Source organism: Lygodium microphyllum, chromosome 10 (genome assembly GCF_053477565.2).
Source record: "Lygodium microphyllum isolate KBCC chromosome 10, Lygodium_microphyllum_v1.1.10, whole genome shotgun sequence".
In the NCBI taxonomy this organism is placed as follows: Eukaryota; Viridiplantae; Streptophyta; class Polypodiopsida; order Schizaeales; family Lygodiaceae; genus Lygodium; species Lygodium microphyllum.
In genome coordinates, this window is record NC_141144.1 from 106,285,679 (window position 1) to 106,307,034 (window position 21,356).

Genomic DNA, 21,356 nt, shown 5'->3' on the forward strand with positions numbered 1-21,356 from the left:
GGAGGTTGTTGGGGGTAAAGGTGCCTCCACCTAGCCGCCTGTGTATTTCTACACTGATAATCACCACCACTGCACACTACAGGTGGCGAGCACCCGTCACCGTCACTTTATTCTTTATTCTTTTAGTGATAGTTTGAATAAAGGAAGGCCCGGTCACACATTGTGAATGTTGGAGTTCCCATTTCTTGTCTCTCTCTTTCTTGCTCTTGCTCTCTCGCCATAGCTCTCGAGTGCAAGTTTCGATCCTTCTCACCTTTCAGATTTGAGTAGTTGTCCACCTCCTATCATGACATTATTAGGCGTTAAATACCTATTTTAGACGGTAGTCCTAGTGACCCTATTCTCCTAACCTGCTAGGTAGCTATTCTAGGAGTCCTTGTTAGTGTGAGAGGCGATTAGAAAAGCCTGCCAAAGTCTCAAGAAGAGGAAAATTTGAACATGCTTGAAAGACAAAGTAGTACATAGGTGCGTTGTTGTGCCGCTGTGTGCACAACATGTGAAAAACTCTAGAGTGTGGCTTTCTTATTGATCTAGAAAGCCAATGCCATATTAGACATTAGTGTTAGTGTTCCTAGTGTGAATGGTCCAAAAATATTAGATTTTTGGACAAGTTTAGCTAATTTTTGGTATTTTAAATATTATCTCTTGTAAATATCCATAAAACTGTAGACAACTTTCAGATTAGGATGACATGTAAAAGAAAGCATATATCTTTTAGCCATATTGGGAGGATTTTATGTAAAAAGAGGGATTGGTGAAATCGCACGATGAACGATCGTAGTTTTCAGGCAGTGAACAACACTCCAAGAAGTGGGAGATGAAGAAGGAGTGATCTGGCAGAATTCTAGCCATGTGTGTTGGCATTTTAAACCCCCTTTTTAGAGCCAATGGAAGCATTAGATTGGCGGTCTGAGTAGCATAGAGGAAGATATTATTTTATGTACGTTTTTGTCTACGAGAGATTTATCTTCTCATAATGCAGAAATAAATTGACAGGCTTCACCTCTGCGAGTATTCTTCTACATCTTCTATTTCTTTCTGTGAGTATTCTTCTACGTCTTCTATTTCTTTGAACCCCTTCTCTTCCATCTACTTCTCTCCTTGAATCTCCCTTCACCTTGCCGTCTCTTACCCCCACAGTAGAATTTCGACCCCAAATACTCTGACAGTTGGTGAACACGACGTGAAAGTTGGCAGTATAGGTGTGTAAAATGGGGGATTCTGCTGGTTCAAGTGGTGGTGATGCTTTACAATAGATGATTGCTTTGCTCCAACAATGACAATAGCAACATTTCTTGTTACAATAACAGATGCATACTTGACAATAAGCAGAAATAATTGATTCCTTAGTTGTGAATGCATTGCAAGCAGTGGGACAAGAATTGAAGTAGTTTAAAGGTCAAAATGTTTCTGCTTTCATTTGGTTGTATGAAGAAAAGATGTTGTTTTATGGGGTACCACAATATGCATGGAGTCAATATTTCTCCCATTTGGCCATGCATGCATTGCATGATTGGATTCATCAGTTACATAGAAGAGATTTTGGCTGGGTAGCTTTCAAGAAAGCTTTGAGAGAAGAGTTTTTCTTGGAAGGTGCAAGATTGGTAACTAAAAAGACATTTATATATTGGATTGAAAAGCCCAATTGTCAAATAAATACTAAAAAATAAGGGAGAGAAAAAATAGAAATACACTTCATAAAAATAAAGAAAAATATAATGAGTGTTTGTGAATGTATGGTAGTGGCGGAGCATGAGGTTAGAGTCACTTTCCCTATCTCTTTGTCAAAGTTTGTGATTTATCACTTTTCCTACATGAAAACATGATAAAATGAACCCCTACACCTATGCAACAGAAGCAATACCTAAACGTAGGGGGTGGGGTGTTTGAATGATGCAATTTGGGTGCTGATTATTGCTAAGTTTACTGATGCATATCATGAAAAAGGGTTCTTTGTATTTTAATTAAGGGAATAGTAGCATGAGCATTATCTCAGTGCTATCCTTATATCGCCGCAACAAGTTAGTGAATGAGCATTGGAAGGCCTGGTTGTACACGACACGTTTCTGATTGTAAATTATGTTTGAGGACTTTAGGATCATCCACTTTGGCATGTGCATATCAACCATGGTATCGGGATATGAAGAACTAGATGCATAGCACCTGTTTTCCATTATGGCGACCTACGCTTGAGAGTGTGAGGAACGACCTAAGTTGTAGGCTAGTCGATCGGGTTTTTTGGGAATTATTTGGTAAGGACACATGGTATCTCCTAAAATACATTCAAAATGAAAGAGTGGAGCTTGTCTCATGTGTACTTTATGTTGGAGCGATGCATCTTGGGGCCAATCCCCAAGATGTAGGAGAGTCGTAGTGGAGCCGCGGCCACCGAGAGGTGCTTCCGTATGTTTATGCTACGAGGTATTATGCCTATATATTATGGGATATCCCTTTGAGGAGAAAAGACAGTGAACGTTGGACTATGACCTAATACAAATGCAGAATCGACATTAGCATTTAGTGTAGAGTGAGTCTCAGACGCTCCTGGCTCGCAAGGCCGTGTGGTGGGATTGTCTGTTGTATGCATGAGGTCTGGCTAGTGCCATAGCTAGTGTTGGTCTATTTTAGGTCCCACCATGTTGTAGCAACACCTTGCATAGCAAAATTCACTCTTACAACATCATTTTCAACTGCAAGAAACTCATCTTCTTTCTCCTCATCCATCATCCCATCTTCATTCTCATAGCATGCTCGAGATAACATGTTTACCACTAGGTTATCTCTTCCTGCAATATGCTGAAATTTAGGGTTCAAAGATTTGATGTATGCAATCCACCGGAGCATAGCAATATCCAGAGTAGCACAACTAGTAATCATACCCAACACTGGCAAACAATCGGTCTCAATGACTACATGAGCACCCATAAAATACTCCTTATCTCATTTAAGGGCTGTCAGAATTCCCCATAATTCTCTTTTGACTTGAGAATACCTTCTCTATCGTTCAGTCAATACTTTAGCACCAAAGCGTATTGCATATCTTTGCCCTTCCTCATCATCTTGCCCAATTGCCCATCCGATTCCGATTGGGCTTGTATCAACAGTAATAATGATAGGCTTTCCATGTGAATAGTCATCCTTTCTCAATGTAGGAGTATATTTTAAGAGTTGCTTCAATTTCTTCATTTCTTTCTGATGCTTCCTTTCCCAATGAAATCTCTAACCTTTCCTCATAAGCTGACATAGAGCATTGGCTACATGTGCAAAGTGAGGAATCCATATCAAATAGAACACACATGCTCCCAAGAATCTATGCACCTCTGATACATTCGTGCATACATCTTGCATTCTATCAATCCCATCTATTTTTGCTAGTGATGCTCTTTGCCCATAGGGCCCACACATATGCCTAACAATCAAAACCTCTTCAACTCCAAAGACAAACTTTTGTCCAGAAAGAGTTAAATGCACCTCTTCTAGACATGTCAAAATCCTCTCACAATCCACAATATGGTCTGCAATAAACTGTCTGCATCCATGAGCATCCATCTCTTCATTCTTTTCATCCACTGCACACCCCTTGATTTGAACATCATCCAAGAAGGGCATTGCCAATTCTGGTATAAAATCCACGAGTACCCTATTCATAGCATTTGTCATATGTGCCACTGAGTTTGTTGCACCCTGCGGGAGAGTACACATTCGCACTAACCCCAAGGGAGTCTTCATGGTTATGATATCCTTGCTTTCAATTGCAAGCTGAAACTGATCATACCCCAAGTAAAGATCACCCAAAGAATAGATCGTTCTGCTTGCAAAAGCCTCTGCAAATTCATCAACCACAGGACTTGTACCCACATTTCTTATGGTCACTTTATTGACCGATTGCATGTCTTGAATAAATGTCAAAGCCCCATTCTTTTTGGGCACAGTAAACCAAGATTTGAGTACGGGACTGAAGATGGATCAAAGATCTTCATGCGAATCTTGTCATTTAGCAACTCTATCAGCTTTGGCAAGTAAGGTTTATGTTAGAATATCAAGCTCGTGCTACTCTTTAGTCAGTCTATCTTTATATGTGTGACCGACATTAGCTAGATACAATTGTATATGTGTATGACATTCAATAAGTCAGTGTAGTCAGTGACTTAACCATAGTTAGACTTGGTTAGTCATACCTATGTGTGTAAGTCTCTTTCAATTAAAATGATGGAAGAGTAATGGAAGAAGAACAACAATGAGCTGAGACTCATCTTCTGCTCCATTCTGTCTCTCTCCCTCTCTTCCAACATGGTATCAGAGCTTGAATGCCTGATGCTTGAAGGCTTGGCAATGGCCATTTGACATCAAGACATTAGATCTGAAGAAAACATCATCAAAGGAGACTGTGCCTGCAACCCATTTTTTTTGCAGAAGCTATATCTTGCTACAAAAATGGTTTTTGGAGAAATGACCCACTCTTTGTAACGTGCCCGCTTGTCCACTTGTGGGACACGTCTTAGTAGCCTATCGGGAGGGGGGTCTGGAAAGCGCCACCTAGCACTCGCAAGGAATGTCATAGGGTTTGCGATCTAGGTCTTCCCGAGTCTGCCCCGAAGCGGAAGTATCCGGCCATTCCCACTTAGGACTGACCTGAAGTCAGGGTTTCTTTCCTATCAGCCAAGTCTCTAGGAAGTAGCTAGCATCGAGCTCCAGATGAACCACTTTGCATAGGAACAATAGAGTCGAAGAGGATTTATGCTGCACTTGGTTCATGGAGAATGGGAAATGAGAGGGATGCGAAGCTCAACCTCTCTGCCCATAAGGCATAGTCCCATTCCGCTCCCCTAAAACAACATAAATCGGGATTCTAACTCTACTGACTCTAGGTCTTCACAGTTTTGTTATTACATCTTTTGAGAAAAGTTCCCAGCTAACCGGGACCACCCTTCCGTAGGACGAACCAGTCATGTCCACCGCACTTTCCTTGATAGCTTTAGTTGTCTAATTAGTCCTACCCATTTATGTGCGACATTTAAAATCAGCTTCATTAATTAAGCCTTTTAGGGCATAGAGTTTGTTTACGTAATTTACAACACATACACAAAAACAAAACAAGCAGTCCTTTTATCAAACAAGTTCCTTAACTTATCTTTAAGTTAATCTTTGTCTCTTGCCCATACAGGAGAATTATGTATCCCTTCTGTCCAACAAAAGTACCCGATCCAAATCTCATGGCATCGAAATTTCCATCCTTTATGTAGAATACGATCTTCCAATGTCTCAGATGTTGGGCTCACGGGGATCTCCAACTCCATTTTCTAGACAGGCAAGGGGTGTCCATAGCTCCACCTGACCCACAAGCGGTCTAGGAGTGAGATGCCATTTCTGTGGTTGGCCTTTTCACCACTCAACCATCGGCCTGTGAATTGAGCAGTGCCCTCTCGGGATAATCCGCGATGTGATCTTGGAGATGATCCATGCGTGCAAAATATCCTTCCTTAATTAATCCAATTAAAATTCAAGCACAATCAAAGCAATCAGCCCTAATATCATATTCTAGAAAAACATTCCTTTATTCCCATGGCAACTTGTAATTATAGACCCCTGCCATGCATTTGCCATTAACATAAGCCTTGGAATATTTATCCAAATCACAATGCAACAATCCCTTGATTGAAAGAAAAACATATAGGGTGTTGTTCAATAAACCAACAAAACTAATTGTATTTTTCCTAAAAAATACAATAATAGATGCGACAATAATTCCATCGCATATTCACTCTCCCCCTTGGGGCCAAAGAGTAGAATTTACTTAATAATCCCTCCTTTAGCGTAAGGCATGTGCTAAAGGTTCCAATAGTATACAAGATGTAACTCCTATCATTCCAATGCAAATTAATCAGTCTAGCAAGAGCATTTATGCCTCTTCTCTAAGTGACAATTATCTTTTAGCATTTTCCTACTATGCAACATTTTTTCCTTGGCTTTATCTTCCTTTCTCCTAAGGCAAGAAGTCGCATATCATCGATGTAAAGTTTACATAATCTCTCCCATGTATGTACCGTGTATATGCATTTGAGAACTTTAAACAATATTATCCTCGGTAAAGATTAATCAAAGACTCATGGATGCTCAATATTTTAGTGTCCCATATGTTGCTTATGCTATGCATGGATTCATCACATAGCAACTAGGTGCAATTTAACTCCCTTTGATACAAGCACTTCACAAACTTCATCTTTGAATATTTGACATGCGATTTATCCTTTTCATTGACCTATTCTAGCATCACAAGGTACAGAGCCTAATGTATCTCTTGTGAGCATTAAAACAAGCATCTATCAATTTGAAAATACATTACTTATGACCTGTACCACAATTGGATTGACAGTGATGCCTTCGTTCGAAGCTCTGTTGTTGGTTGTAGGATTGTCATCTGCACGTGACATTCTTCGCTTGGAGGCCATCGTCTGTAAGTAGACTCAAGAGATTAAGAAGGTGGAATAGATTTGAGATGGGAGAGCATAAGAGAATATGGTTAAATTGAGGATCGAGATAGAGGAAAATTGTGCAGCCTCTCGGGGTAACTCTTCTCTCTCTGTCTCTCTCTCTCAAGCTCTCTCTCACAATCTCTTGGAGGGGTATACTCTCTCTCCCCCTCTCTCTTGCGTCCTTTCAGGGTCTCCTTATGCTCCCTTGTGCCTCCCCATGCCTCATATTTATAATGAATTAGAGAGGAGGGGATAAGTCTGAGAACAAGAGTAGAGGGGCTCTTAGAAGATTGAGTGATCTGATGCCCAGATCATAAATCTGATGGTTGCATTGGATCCAAAAGGGGGGTGAAACTCCAAGGCACTTGATTAGAAAGCTCTTAGTTCACTCCTTCTTTTTTTCTCTATTCGAAGTGCTGTCTACTGCCTGTAGACTGCGATCGTGGTGCGTGCGATTTTGCCAGTCACTTTTCTTTATTTCTCTTTTGATAAAATCTCCAAAACTAACTAAAACATCACTTGTCTTTTCTTTTAAATGACTTTTAGTTCTATCTTTTCAGGATAAGATCTAAAATATAATAGTTCCCCCCCTCCCCCCCCCCCAAGAATCTAATATTTTTGGACCATTCAAACTATACACATTAATACTAGTGATTAATATGGCTCATAAGTCCCGTTCACATTGTACTTTTCGTGAAGGGTGGCTACGATCCTTATCAATCCGAGAAAAATTTCATATTTATGACTCTCGATTTTTAAAAATGTATTCTTAATTGTTAGTTATTAATGCTAGCCAGTTTTTACCTTAGTTAGTCTTTAGTTAGTAATCTTACAAACTTATTAATTGACTAACTAACTTTCGAACTAACCAACTAACTTTTATTGCGTGGAAATATTACACTCTTCATGATCATTTTGACATGGTCTACAACTTTGTAGAATAATTTTTTTTTCAAATTTCTCAGAGATTTTGAGATATTCAACACATACCTGTGCAGACTGGCTATTTACTACAGTAAACAGTAGGTGATTCCAGGGCACTGGTGGCTTTCATCCTAACAATGTATATGCCCTTATTATCATGCATCTGAGCATGATATTGGAGTGTTAAATGCTCAGTTTTGGAGCTTATTTGTAGGTTGGAAATAGTGAACTGGTTGCTATCCTGAATTTAGAAATAATATACTTACAGGGTTGAAGTATCTGTGATGCTTATTTGCTAGTGACAAATGCTTGGATCATACCACTTGAGTGGTAGATGATTTTTGGGATATTGTGAGTGCTGAAAATCCAAAATTTGGACTGATTTATTGCTGGTTATACCAGGGTATTGACTAGTTATTGTTTGCAAGAAGGATACCTATCATCTTTACTTGACATACATGCAATATATTCTAATCGGTTGGACATGTATCAACTCCTGCATAGAGTGGCAACTGAATGAGATGTTTTGGGGCTGTTTTGATGTCTGAATACTCTTGTTTTAATAGAGAACATACTATTGGTTATAGCAGTGGGCTGGTTGTATTTGGTAGTGCTACTTGTATACAGTACAAACATTGATACTTGTATGGATATAGTTTGTTGTTGGGATGTTTTGCCACTACTATAGAATGTTTTGAACTGATTTGAGCTTGGTTTATGCTCAGTTGACTATGTTTTTTCATTGTTAGAATATAATTTGTAGCAAGCAGGTGAGGGCTGAAATGATGAATGGGTTGCCTCTTACACATCCAACCTCCAATCCTAACTAAGAGAACTAAAGAGGGGCACCACCTAGCCAAAGGGAGGATGGGCTAGGATATCCCTTTTCTCAAAGAGAATCAAAAGAACCAAGACACAAATTTACAAGAAAGAATATATGTACTAGACACCATATTAGAATATGAGAGAGAGAGAGATGAGAGAAGAGGGAGACAAGAGGAGAAGAGGTAGAGGAAGCTTACCATTATGTATTCATGGAATGAGAAGATGAGAAGAGAGGGAGACAAGAGGAGAAGAGGTAGAGGAAGCTTGCCATTATGCTACATAATAAAAGAACTCACTCATAGCTTACCGCAAAGAGATGGGCTAGTATGAGGGTATTCTAGAGTGCTCTCATGTGCTTGTCATTGTCCTTCTCATTGTCATTTTTTCTTCTACACCAACTTTCAATTCTTGTTATGTTTCGGCATGGAAACTGATGACCTATATCTTTAGGATCCCATAAACTTGGCTACCGTGACGCTTTCTCATACAGACCCTCATTGCCTGGTGGAAGTAGCAAAGTAATTGGTTTCACCTTTTTGTTAACTATCTTATACTTTGTCTCCACAATTGCTTTAGCCCATTGTAATCCTTCCTAGTGAGCAAACAATGCTGTAACAACATACATGTCCAAAGAACATACTGACAACACTCTATTTTCAGCCTCATTTTCTACATGTATAGTTACTGAAATTTCAACCATAGTGTCAATAATATTTAGCCCATAAAAGAGGCCTGAAATGCCTTCATTTTTAGCTAACAACCCCAATGCTCTCAATTTCTTAGTAGCAGATATGCGTTTAGCCTTGCACATAGCTTCCATAGGCTTAAACCAACATGAATTGTTTGATGTCTGAGAATAACCAATAGTAAATACATGCTTCATTCCATCAAGAGGTGAGTACATCCTTTGAACAACACTACTATAGCCCTACATTACAACAGTGCTCAATGAAAACCTAGGTCTTTGAATTCCTTGCATTTGGAGGTAAGGGAGACTCACAAAGCCCAATTCCTAGGATGATTAACACAAACGGTAAGAAATTGGATCGCTTTTCTCCCATCCTTGCTTCTTACTCTTGCATAAGCACGATCATCATCAAGCACCTTTGTTTCCATATGCACTCCTGTAATATAGGGTTGTCCCAAAATCACTGCATATGAGGAAATATCTTGCACAAAGAAGTGCTATTGTTCTTGCACATCACCAATCATCACTTTTACATTAGGACATGCAGCATAGAGCTCCCGCGAAGAATGATTTGTAGCCCTCATATGCCAACCATGATCAGCGTCCACAGGCCATGCAACATTCTCATACAATCCATGCTCAATGACATTAATCTTGGATCCGTGGTCAAGCAAAGCAACACAAGGAGTCCCTATTTTCACTACCATTTCAATGATAGCCCTTGCCCAATGATTTTTTGTGTAATGACTCTGATGAATAAATCCTAGAGTCTCTTCCCCCCATATTGTTGCATCTACCTAACTCCACCATGCATATTGTTATAAGACAATGCACTTTCACTCACTTTCTTTCATTTTCCACATGCTGTCCATTGATTTTACCAACATCCTACATAGATAAACCAGTAGTTACGTTATGCTTATATTTAGCTCGAATGCCCAACAAACCAATTTCCTCTTCGAATTGCAGCAATGCACTAGTGGTATCACCAAGAAGCTGATGCCTCCTCTTAATTATGTCAATGCTTTTGTCATGAAATTTTCGCTTGGCGATTCCAAGGGACAACTCCCAGTGTGAATTCCACCCAACTGTTTAAAATATGTTCTTCAAGAGCCTTCTTAAGATCCGTGGTTGTCTTAATATTAGATTACAACTTTATATCTCGGCTGCTTGCCCTTCTTTTTTCCCTCTTATTTACTATATTGTTTCTACTCCTGCTCCCAACCTCTTTCATTACATGCTCGAGAGGTGGTTGATTTGCAACTTTAGGCTAATCCTCACTTCTTCCTTTCACTCTCTTAGATGTCCCTGCATTATCTTCATCTCTCTTTTGTTTCTCTTCCACAAGTACATTCATGTTTTGCACCTTTGCTAAATATGCATACAATGAATATGCATCTACTAGTGATTCCTAGCGAGTTATTCACGAATGTCTTGCCCTGCATGAGATATTTCATTATCATTAACTTTTCTCTTTTCACCTCCATGCAAATCATGTGTCCATATTGCAGCCTATGGACCAACCATCACTTGGCCATGCATTATATCCAACTATAGACCAAAAATAGAAGCATATACAATCGCATAAGCATTTCGAACAGCCAAGTCTTCCAACAACTTTTGCATACCTTCCTTTTCTAAATTGATAGATATTCTCTATGTAGTGGACCCCTCGTTGGATTCATCACTTGATGATGACTCACTAGTAGATGGGGCATCTAATGTATCTAACTCTTACAAGGATAAAGAAACTCTCTCACTTTGAGGAGATTTAAGATAGGCATCTACTACTACTACATGTCTAGCACTTCTACCAAAGATCAACCAAGCAATAGGTATATCAACCTGATAGTCCAAGAATTGAATCAGTTTAAGGGCCAGAATGTTTCGGCCTTCATTTGGTTGTATGAAAAAAAGATGTTGTTTCATGCGATACCACTGTTGTGCCGCTACACACACATAGTGTGAAAAACTCTAGAGTGCATTGTCATTCGGCTTTCTTATTGGTCTAGAGAGACAATGCCATATTAGTCATCATTAGTGTCAGTGTGCGTAGTGTGGATGATTAAAAAATGCTAGATTTTTGAACAAGTTTAGCCTATTTTTGATATTTTTGATATTATTTCTTATAAATATCCAAAAGTTATAGACAACTTCTAGGATAGGATACTAGGTTAAAAAAAAAACAAGTGGCTTTCAACCATTTTTGGGGGATTTTATGTGAAAAGAAGGATTGGTGAAATCACACAACGCGTAATCATAGTTTACAGGCAGTAAACAACACTTCAAACTGGGGGGAGAAGAAGGAGTGACCCGGAAGTATTCTGACTAGGTGTCCTAGTAATTTACCCCCCCTTTTGGAGCAACAGAAGCATCAGATTGGCAGTCTGAGCAACAGAGAGAAAACTATTGCTTTATGCACGTTTTTGGTCTACAAGAGATTTATATTCTCAAAATGTAGAAAAAATTTGGTAGGCTTCACCTCTGTGAGTATCCTTCTATATCTTCTATTTCTTTAAACCCCTTCTCTTTCGTCTACTCCTCTTCTTGACCCCAAACCCTCCGATAGTGTAGTGAACCCGATGTGAAAGTCTGTAGCAGGTGTGTAAAGATGGGGGACTCTATAGGTTCAAGTGGTGGTGATGCTTTATATATAGATGATTGCTTTGTTGCAGCAATAACAACACTAGCAGTTGTTGTTATAACATTAGATGCAAACTCGACAGGAAGCAAAAACAATTGATTCCATAGCTGTGAATGCATTGCAGGCAGTGGGACAGAAATTGAAGCAGTTTAAGGGTCAAAATGTTTTGACCTTCATCTGGTTGTATGAAGAAAATATATTGTTTCATGGGGTATCGTAGTATGCATGGAGTCACCATTTGGCCATGCATGCATTACATGATCGGATTGATGAGTTACATAGAAGAGATGTTGATTGGACAAATTTTAAGAAAGCTTTGAGAGAAGAGTTTTTCATGCAAGATGCAGGATTGGTAACTAAAACGATATTTACAGATTGGATTGAAAAGCCCAATAAAGGGTTGGCTGCTACAGCTTTGCTTTGTGAATTTGAAAGTCGGTATGCGCAATTGGATGCTGATGAGTAGCAATCATTGGATAGTTAGAAAATTGATTTGTTTCTAAAGGCTGTAGATCATGTCTTGCAGGAGAAGCTGACTCATCATTTAGAAGATGCCTCTTTTGAAATAGGGTTGAAATCACAATTGGGCTAATGTAACTGAGGTAGTGCATATGTTTTTAAAGAGAGAGTGGATGTAATTAAGATGGGGTACATGCACCACACATGCCAGTGCTCAGAAGGGGGCTGAAATTGTAGCCAAGGCACCTGTGGCTATGGAAGAACAACCGGCTATATCTATTGGTCTAGTTCTTAAAGGTGATATTGTGGATGAATAAATTAAAGGTATGCGTGATTTGAGGATGAATTTGACAGAAATCTATGCAAAGATAAAAAATTTGGATGCTAAGGTAGAAGAGAATGCTTGGGCAATAGCCCAAAGGCCGTATAGAGAAGGGTACAAGAGGAGATACATTTGGTGTGATAGTTTAGAGCATGAAAAGTGAGACTGTACAGTCTACCGTGAAGCAGAAGTGAAAAGGTTAGTCTTTTGGAAACATGGCAAAATACATGCAATAGAAACTAGTCTTCCAATAGAGCCAAATTTTGGAAATGGTGGAATGCATAAGAGGTTGGAAGATATGGATGCAAGGATAGCATTTGTTTCCATAGATGCAGCCGCATATGGGTTGAGAATTGAAAGGAATGATGAAGCTAGTAAAGGAGGCATGGTTGAAGTAAAACCTCATGTTCGTTTGAATGAAAGCATTAGATTGCATGGAAAAGGGCGAAATAGCAAAGTCTGAATTGGATAATGCAAGTCAAAGTATGGAGGGAGAACAGGATGGAGTGCACCAGTGGATTCATTTTCAGCCTATGCTTATTTGGCTAAGGTTCATAATCAAGAAGCTCTTGTGGAAGAAAAGAGAAGAAGAGATGAGGACACTGCTAGTCCTTCCTCTTTAGATCCATTTAAACGCATAACACGAAATAAAATGGAGTAGCAAAAAGAGTTTGAAAAAGCCATACTTGAGCACTTGAGCATGTTATGGAGGATGCATCTCAAGAGAAGAAACAAGAAAGGAAGAAAAGGGGCAAGCAGCCCCGTTACAGGTTATAATCGGATCTTGAGACTGCCACAAACCTTAAAAAGGTCTTGGAAGATTGCATACTTGGCAGTAGAGTGGAATTCACACTTGACAAAGTGCTTGGAATCGCGAAGTGTGAATTTCATGATGCAATCATTGATATGTTTAAATGAAAAAGATAGTTTGATGGTGAAGTTTTGTAAGCATTGATGCAGGTTGACAAAGACATAGAGAAACAACTTCAGAGGGAATATGATGATGCATGTAATGTTGATTTGAAGCAGGCTAATGTTGAAAATGGGTTAAATGGGAGTGTAGACAACAAGCTTGGGCTGAAATTGGTCTTATGGGCAAGAGTAAGCATAGAGAGAAGGCTATGTATAATGGGGATGTCCACCACAAATACATGAAGAAGAAAATGCTCATTTTATTCCAAGCAGTTATTATTCCACAAACGCATTGGGCTCGTGCTACAACAGAGACAATTGTTAAAGTGGTAGAAAGAGAGATGCCTTGCATAGCTCTCTTGGGTTATGGTTTCAAAATCAATGTTATGGCACGTAGCTGGTATGAGAATGGAGGTTGGCCGATTGATGTAGATCCGGGATGGCGCATGCGGGCAACAAACAATTCATAAGGGGATCTTTATGCTACTTGTCTGAATGTACTCGTGACTATTGGAGATGTTAGGAATAAATATCATTTTTTTGTGCAAGATTCATGTATTTATCCGGTGATTTTGGGATAGCCCTATATTTTGGAATCAAGGCTAGAAACAAAAGCCTTGGATGATGGTTCTTGAGATAGCAGAGTTTTGAGCCCGGGATGTGCCTAAAATTTGCCAAAAAAGTCAGAATTTAGGGAAAAAATATTTAACATCGAAGGCGATGGTTGCAGCTAGGACAATTTTAAGCACCAAGTGAAAGATGACTTTTAAAAGGCGCCCGAGCGACACTTGTGGATTTTTGATAAATTTTCCGACTACCATATGGGATGTCAGGAGTTGCCAGTCGGTGCGGGATGTCAAGCCGGACGCGCAGGATTTTTCACAGCCCCCCCCACCCCGGAAAATTTTATGAAGAAAAATGGAGCAAAACGTGGAGCATGGCGACATGCAGGCAACGACCGAAAAATGCACCTCCTCTCTCCACATGATGATTGTCAGGCTGTGAAGAACCCCTGCAAACAGACATTGGGCCTTGATTTCTTCCTCTTGGCTGAGCATATCCCCGGCCTTCATGCGAGGAATGGCTGTCCGGATGAAGAGAATAGATTCTAGCCTTTCTCTCTCCTCCCTCTCTCTCTTCTCTATGGGCTGTTCATGTGTACCATCTTGATGAAGGAACCGGGGAAGGAGAATGAAGGAAATGGTGATGAAGATTGATGGAGATACTGAAGATTGAAGAATAGCATTGGATTGAGAGCAATGGAGGCTCCGTTTGCTGGTCATGAAATCATTCAAGGCATCTCCGGTTACATAAAAACACAGTATGACCATTTTTATGAAGAAAATGAAGGATTTTTGATAGTTTATGATGATAATTATGTTCTTATTGGATGAAAATTTGTTTCTGTGTTGTTTGCATTATGAGTAATTGTTGTGTATCAGAAAATTCTGATTTTGCAATGATTTATATGCTTTATTTAATTCCCGTAAACTCGAAATGTGGTTTTTAAGTGGCAAAATGGTAGTTTTTCCGTTTTGGGTGGGGGAAAGGAAGATAAATTGAAATTAGTATGCTGAAGTGATTGGAATAAGAAAAACCAGAAAATAGTATATTTTATTGTCAAATAAATCAAGAAAATGGGAAAAATAAGGAGAAAAAAATAGAAATACGTCTTGAAAAAATAAGAAAAAATATAATGATTGTTTGTGGATGTATGGTAGTGGTAAAGCATGAAGTTTAGCCTTAGTTTGCCCTATCTCCTTGTCAAAGTTTGTGATTTATCACTTTCTATACATCAAAATATGACAAAATGAACCTCTACACCTGTGCAATGAAAGCAATACCTAAACGAGGGGGTTGGGATGTTTGAATGGTGTGATTTGCGTGCTGATTGTTACTGATTTTCTGATGCATGTCATGACATAGAGTTTGTGGTAGTTTAAGTAAGAGGTTAGTAGCACGAGTGTTATCTCGGTGCTATCCTTTCATTGCCGCAACGAGTTAGTAAATGCATGGAAAAGCCTGGTTGTACACAAGCACGTTGCTGATTTGAAAATTATGTTTGAGCACTTCAAAATCATTCACTTTGCATGTGCATGTTGATCATGGTATCGAAATAAAAAAAACCTGGATGCATAGCACATGTTTTCAATGACAATGACCCACGCTTGAGTGTGGAAAGACATCCTAGTATGTAGGATAGACGTTCGTTTCTTGGGGGATTATTTGGAGAGGACACATGGTATCTCCTAGAGTACTTGCAAAATGAAAGAGTTGAGTTTGTTCGTTTGTTTTATATGTTGAGCAGTGCATGAAGGGGCTAATCCCTGCGATGTAGGAGAGCTGCAGTGGGGCCGCAGTGTTTCTACCGAGAGGTTGCCTCCTATGTATATAATTATTGTGGTATTTATGGCCAATGTGTAAGGGTTCTCCCTCTGTGGAGTTTATAGAAAGGGAAACGTTGGACTAAAAACTATAAAACTATAAACGCATAGATTAGGCTTTAGGGCAATTTGTCCTTTAGCATCAGATTGACGCTCCTGGTCTGCAAGGCTGTGAGGGTGTGTTTGTCTATTATGAGCATGAGGTCTGGCTAGTGCCATAGCCAGTGCCGGCCCATTTCAGGTCCCATCAGTGATGCGTCTGTCGGGAGCTACCAACAAGTGGTGGTTCTAGAATCTAGGATTTTTAGGGACCAAAAAGTTGGTTTATATCCTCTGACAAGGACCATCAAGCCGAAATACAAAAAGCAAAACGTGCTGAGAGGGCTAGACGGCGGTTGGAGATTGTAAGTCGCTATTCTCCTCAAAGGAGTAGCCCGATATGCATAAGGGACAGTGGTCTTAGTAACCCAACTGCTGCACATAGTCTTTTAGGTGTAGGAGGAAGCACAAGTTCTTCCTCGCTTCCACCAAGTCAACCCACTTCAAGTGGGGCTGTGATTCCATTAGTCCAAACTCCTATTGTCAATCCGATTGTCGTCATGACACAACCCATTGCAATTCCTGCAGGGACGCCGGATCTGCCAGCTTTAGGAGTGCCTTTGCCCATTTTTAATGGGTTAGCCGAAGAAGATGCAGAGTTTTACATTTGTGAATTCCAAAGATTAATGTTTAATTACCATATCCAAGATGAGGGACATCTTATGATGTTCTTTAACATGACGTTAAAAGGAAGGGCTGCCGTATGGTATCATAGCATAGAGACTAAAACCATAACTACAATCGACCAATTTTATGCAGCTTTTCGAGGAGAATATGCCCTTGAAAGAGGTGGCCAATAGTGGTTGCATGTTTTGAATGTAACACACCAAGACCCCCATGAGAATGTGAAAGCCTATGCTAAGAAGCTTAAGGAAGTGTTTCGTAAGTTACAAACTTACATTCCCATTCCGCCGGCTGCCCAATTGCAATACTTCTTGCATGGATTGGATTTCAATATTCAGGTATAATTGTGCAGTGTGGATTTGGCTGATATAGACATCGCCATCGCGCGGGTAGAAGGAGTAGAATCACGATTACAAATGGCCTACTGCTCTCGAATAAATCTTAATGCAGGTCTAGTACCTTGAGGTAATTTACCATTGATAAATGGAAGTCAAGGGATGCCTATGAATAACTCTAATGGGAGAGGAAGCATGGTTCAAAATGTACCTTTACTGCCAGCTCGTCCCAATGTGACTATGCCTATGGCTAGTCAGTTGGCTCCACCAAATGTTGGAGGCCAAGTTTCAAACCCTAATATTGTTCATGTGAGTCAACAACCAATGCCCAATCAAATTGTTAGGCCAATGGAATGACGGATAGATGATAAATGCTATGAGTCGAGTGCATCTAATATTCTTGGCAAAGTTAAGGATATGATGAAGCACTACACTGACATGATTTTTGAACAATATCGGCAAATAGCTATTGACGTCAATTTCTTGAAGAAGCAGCAGAATCTGATAGGGAGTTGACGCCCTGAAGAGGGTGGATCCTCAAGATTCAGCTGTAAGTGGTGTGGCGGACAACATTTCCCTAGAAACTGTCCAAATGTTAAATGTGATATTTGTGGAAAGTCGGGCCACTTAGCTGCTACCTGTAGGAGTAAGATTAGTTTCCTCCAACAAGGGAGTAAACAGCTAGGTCTAGTTAATCATAGAGCGCAAGGTAATAACCGGCAGCAAAATGATGGACCAAGACAAATATTGCAATGGGGAAAGACCTCTATAGAGGAGTTGGCACAAGGCAATGGAGTCAGCCTTATCGAGGCTGTACGTGTCAATGACGCTGAAACCTCTAACCTACGAGTTGTGACAAGAGGCCAAAAGGCTAAAGAGGGTGATAGAGATAATGCAAAACCGGTTGAGGGAAACCCTAAGTAAGGGGATAAGGGGACGCAAGTCCTGAATCCTGCCGTGGAAGAGGGACCTCTAAGACCTGTTGACAAAAAAATCGATCCTAAGAAGGATGAGGAAGTGCCAAGAAAGAAGGCAAGAGCTAAAAAAGAAGCACCAAAGCTGGTCCTGAGACCAAAAGAAAGAATGGTTTGGCGAGAAAAGAGAGCTTTGGCTACCTATCATGATTTTGATCTAGCAAGTTCTCTTTGCGAAGTTAAACTGGATGTAAACCTCTTACAGTTGATTAAATTATCCCCAGGAGTACGCAAGGAATTCAAGAAGATCTTGCGTATTGGGTATATTGTAGAACCTTTGGGAATAACATGAGTAGGGGAAGATTGATTTGATCACACTGAAAAGAATTGCACTAGGGTTCCAGCATACGTGGATGGAATATTAGTGGAGCATGCTATCATAGACACTGGGTCCTCCGTCAATATCATGAGTTTAGAGTTGATGGAGAGGCTGGGTCTAGGCATCCAAAAAGATAGCTCCACCCTTCTTAGAATGGCTGATGATAGTCTAAGGCAACCAGAAGGTTGCGTTACTAAAGTTCATGTTACAGTGGCAAGTGTAGAATGCTTCTTGAACTTTAGGGTGATAAGATTTGTAGGACGTCCTAGCTATCGAGTCTTGCTAGGTAGGCCTTGGATCTTACGAACAGACTGCCAAGTGGATATACCCACCGGTCGAGTGGTTCTGGGTAGAGGTGCTAATCGAGTAATAGTCGATGCTTACCCTGAGTCTCCTCAGAGTGAGAGAGCTCCTTTATCCTCTACTGAATTAGAGACAGCAGATGATCCATCTAGTAGTGAGACATCATCTAGTGATGAATCTAGAGAGGGGTCCACTACATAGGATATTTATCAGATAACTCTAAATGAGCCGATAGAGCCGCAAGATAGGATAAGAGATGCAGATGTGATTGAGTTAGACCTTAGTACGCTGAATGATTCGCGGCCAATTAAATTAGGTTCCATGCTCAATTCAGGAGAAAGGGAGGACTATGTGTCCTTGATTCAAGAATTCTGCGATATCTTTGCTTGGAGTTATGACGAGCTGAGAGGCATTCCTCCTAGTCCGGTTGTTCATACTATTCCTGTAAAAGAAGGCAATCGTCCTGTGTGTCAGAAAGTAAGGCGTATGCCTTTTGAATTGAGGGACAGGCTGTTTGAGGAGTTGTAGAAGTTACGGAAAGCTGGTTTAATCTTTCTTGTACAGCACACAGAATGGTGTTCACCAATGTCATCAGGAAGAAGAAAAACAACCAAATCCGACAATGTGTAGATTTTAGAGAGTTGAATAAGCAGACGGTTAAGGATTACTACCCGTTGCCATTTATTGACCAGATTTTGGATCAATTAGCGAGTAGGGAAATATATTTGTTTATGGATTGCTTTGCAGCATACAACCAGATGGCAATTGCAGAAGAGGACAAGTTGAAAACGACTTTCATTACTGTCTTTGGTACTTTTGCATACCATATGATGGCCTTTGGTTTGTGCAATGCACCTGGACAAGACCTTCGGTGACATCTCCCCAGATGAGTTGAAAGTATTTATCGATGATCTAGGGGCAGCCACTGTAAGGGAAAGGATGTTGATTATCTTAAGAAAGTGCTTTGAGCGCTGCAGACAATTTTGTATCGCTCTTAACCCATGGAAGTCTGTCTTTGGAGTGCCTTATGGGCTATTGCTAGGCCATGTGGTCAGTTCAATAGGGATCGCAATTGCCCCTGAAAAGATCAAGGTTATAGTCACTATGAGTCCACCACGTACTCCGAAAGAGTTACATAGCTTTCTGTCATCAATAGGGTACTATCGGAGGTTTATAAATGCCTTGGCCTTGGCAGAAAGGACGTTGCCATTAACGAACTTATTATCCTTTAGCTGTCTATTTGTATGGAGCGACCCTTGTAAGGTAGCTTTCGAGAATGTGAAACAGGAGCTAGTAAAAGTACCAGTTTTAAAAGCACCTAAAAGAGGCGAAGTATTTTACATCTTTTCAGCACAGCCACCATGCATAGTATCAGCTGCTATTTAGCCTAAATCTGGGAGGAAAAGTGGTATCATCCGATAGCTTTTGCTAGTCGAAAATTGGGTATTTCAGAAATTAACTACACCTACATGGAGAAGTTGTGCCTTGCGATGGTCTTTGCGACTAAAAAATTCAGGCACTACATCCTCTATGAGAAGGTAGTTTTCTATACGAAGGCGGAAGGGCTTAGATTGCTTATGAACAAGCTACAACCGCTTGATCATTTGGCAAAGTGGTTAATCACTTTGCAGGAGTTCGATTATGAGATTAAGAGTAAGCCACCGAGGTTGCAGGGTATTGTGGAATGCCTTGTGGATTTCGGGGAGCCAAAAGAGACTTTGGCTGAAGGAAGTGATATTGAAGAAATGTTTAAAATTGATACAGCTTCTATCCCATCTTGATATGCTGCTATCTTGCATTATTTATCAATAGGAGAGACTGGAACTGGTTTATCAAAATCAGAAAAGAGAAAAATCAGACAACAGGCTTTGAAGTTTTCCTTGATCTCATGAATACTATATCGGCAGGGTGTTGATGATATCTATCGCCGATGTGTGATGCCTGACGAGGTTCCTTTCATCTTGGAAGAGTGCCATGACTCTGCATGTGGAGGGCACTTCGCTGGACGGTTGACGGCACATAAAGCTTTAAGATCTGGATATTGGTGGCCGTCTATCTTCCAAGATTCCTTTGAGTACGTTAAGAGATGTGATACCTGTCAAAGACATGATAGCAGAGAGAATAGGACACGCCCAATTATGCCTATCATGGCTATCCTTCCATTTGAGAAGTGGGGTATTGACTTAGTGGGTCCTATCACCCCGTTGTACCACTCAAAAGAGGTACATTATAGTAGCAACCGATTATTTTACAAAATGGTCAGAAGCGCGGGCAATGAGGCAGGACAATGCAAAAGAGACTGCAAGTTTTCTTTTAGAGTAGATTATCTGCCGTTTCAATCCACCGAAGGAAGTAGTGTCAGACTGTGGAACCCATTTTTTGAATAAGGTGATCAAAAGCTTGATTGAAGCTTGGCAAATCAAGCATAATAAAAGGACCCCCTATAATCCGCAAGCAAATGGACAAGTTGAAAATACTAATAAGCAGCTTGTGGGTATCTTGTCTAAAATAGTCTCTAAGAAGAAACGAGACTGGGATAGGAAGTTGTATGTGGCAATATGGGCATATAATACAATGTTCTAGCGAGCTACCAGCTATACTCCATTTAAATTAGTTTATGGGAAAGAATGTGTGTTACTCCTCAAAATCGAGTTGCCAACCATACGGTTTGCAATTAACCACTCTTTGGGAGATGAGGATGCACTCTTTGAACGTTTCATGACCATAGCCCACCTGGATGAACTGAAATTGCAGAGCTTATTACACTAGGAGGTAGCTAAACGTCGGATGAAGCAGTTGCACGACTTTAAAGCAAAGAAATATACCTTTAAAAAAGGGCAATTAGTTCTATACTACGATGCGCATAGGGAGTTGTTTCCAAGGAAGTTGGAACCTAGATGGGATGGCCCCTACAAGATTGTTAGGATAGGGAAAAATAGGTCTACAGCTCTACTAGCTGATCTACAGGGAGTAGAATTTAAAAATAAGGTTAATCTTATTAAGATTAAACCTTATTATTCCTAAGTATGCTAATACGGAAAAATGCATTGCAGGTCCATGTTGGGGATGAT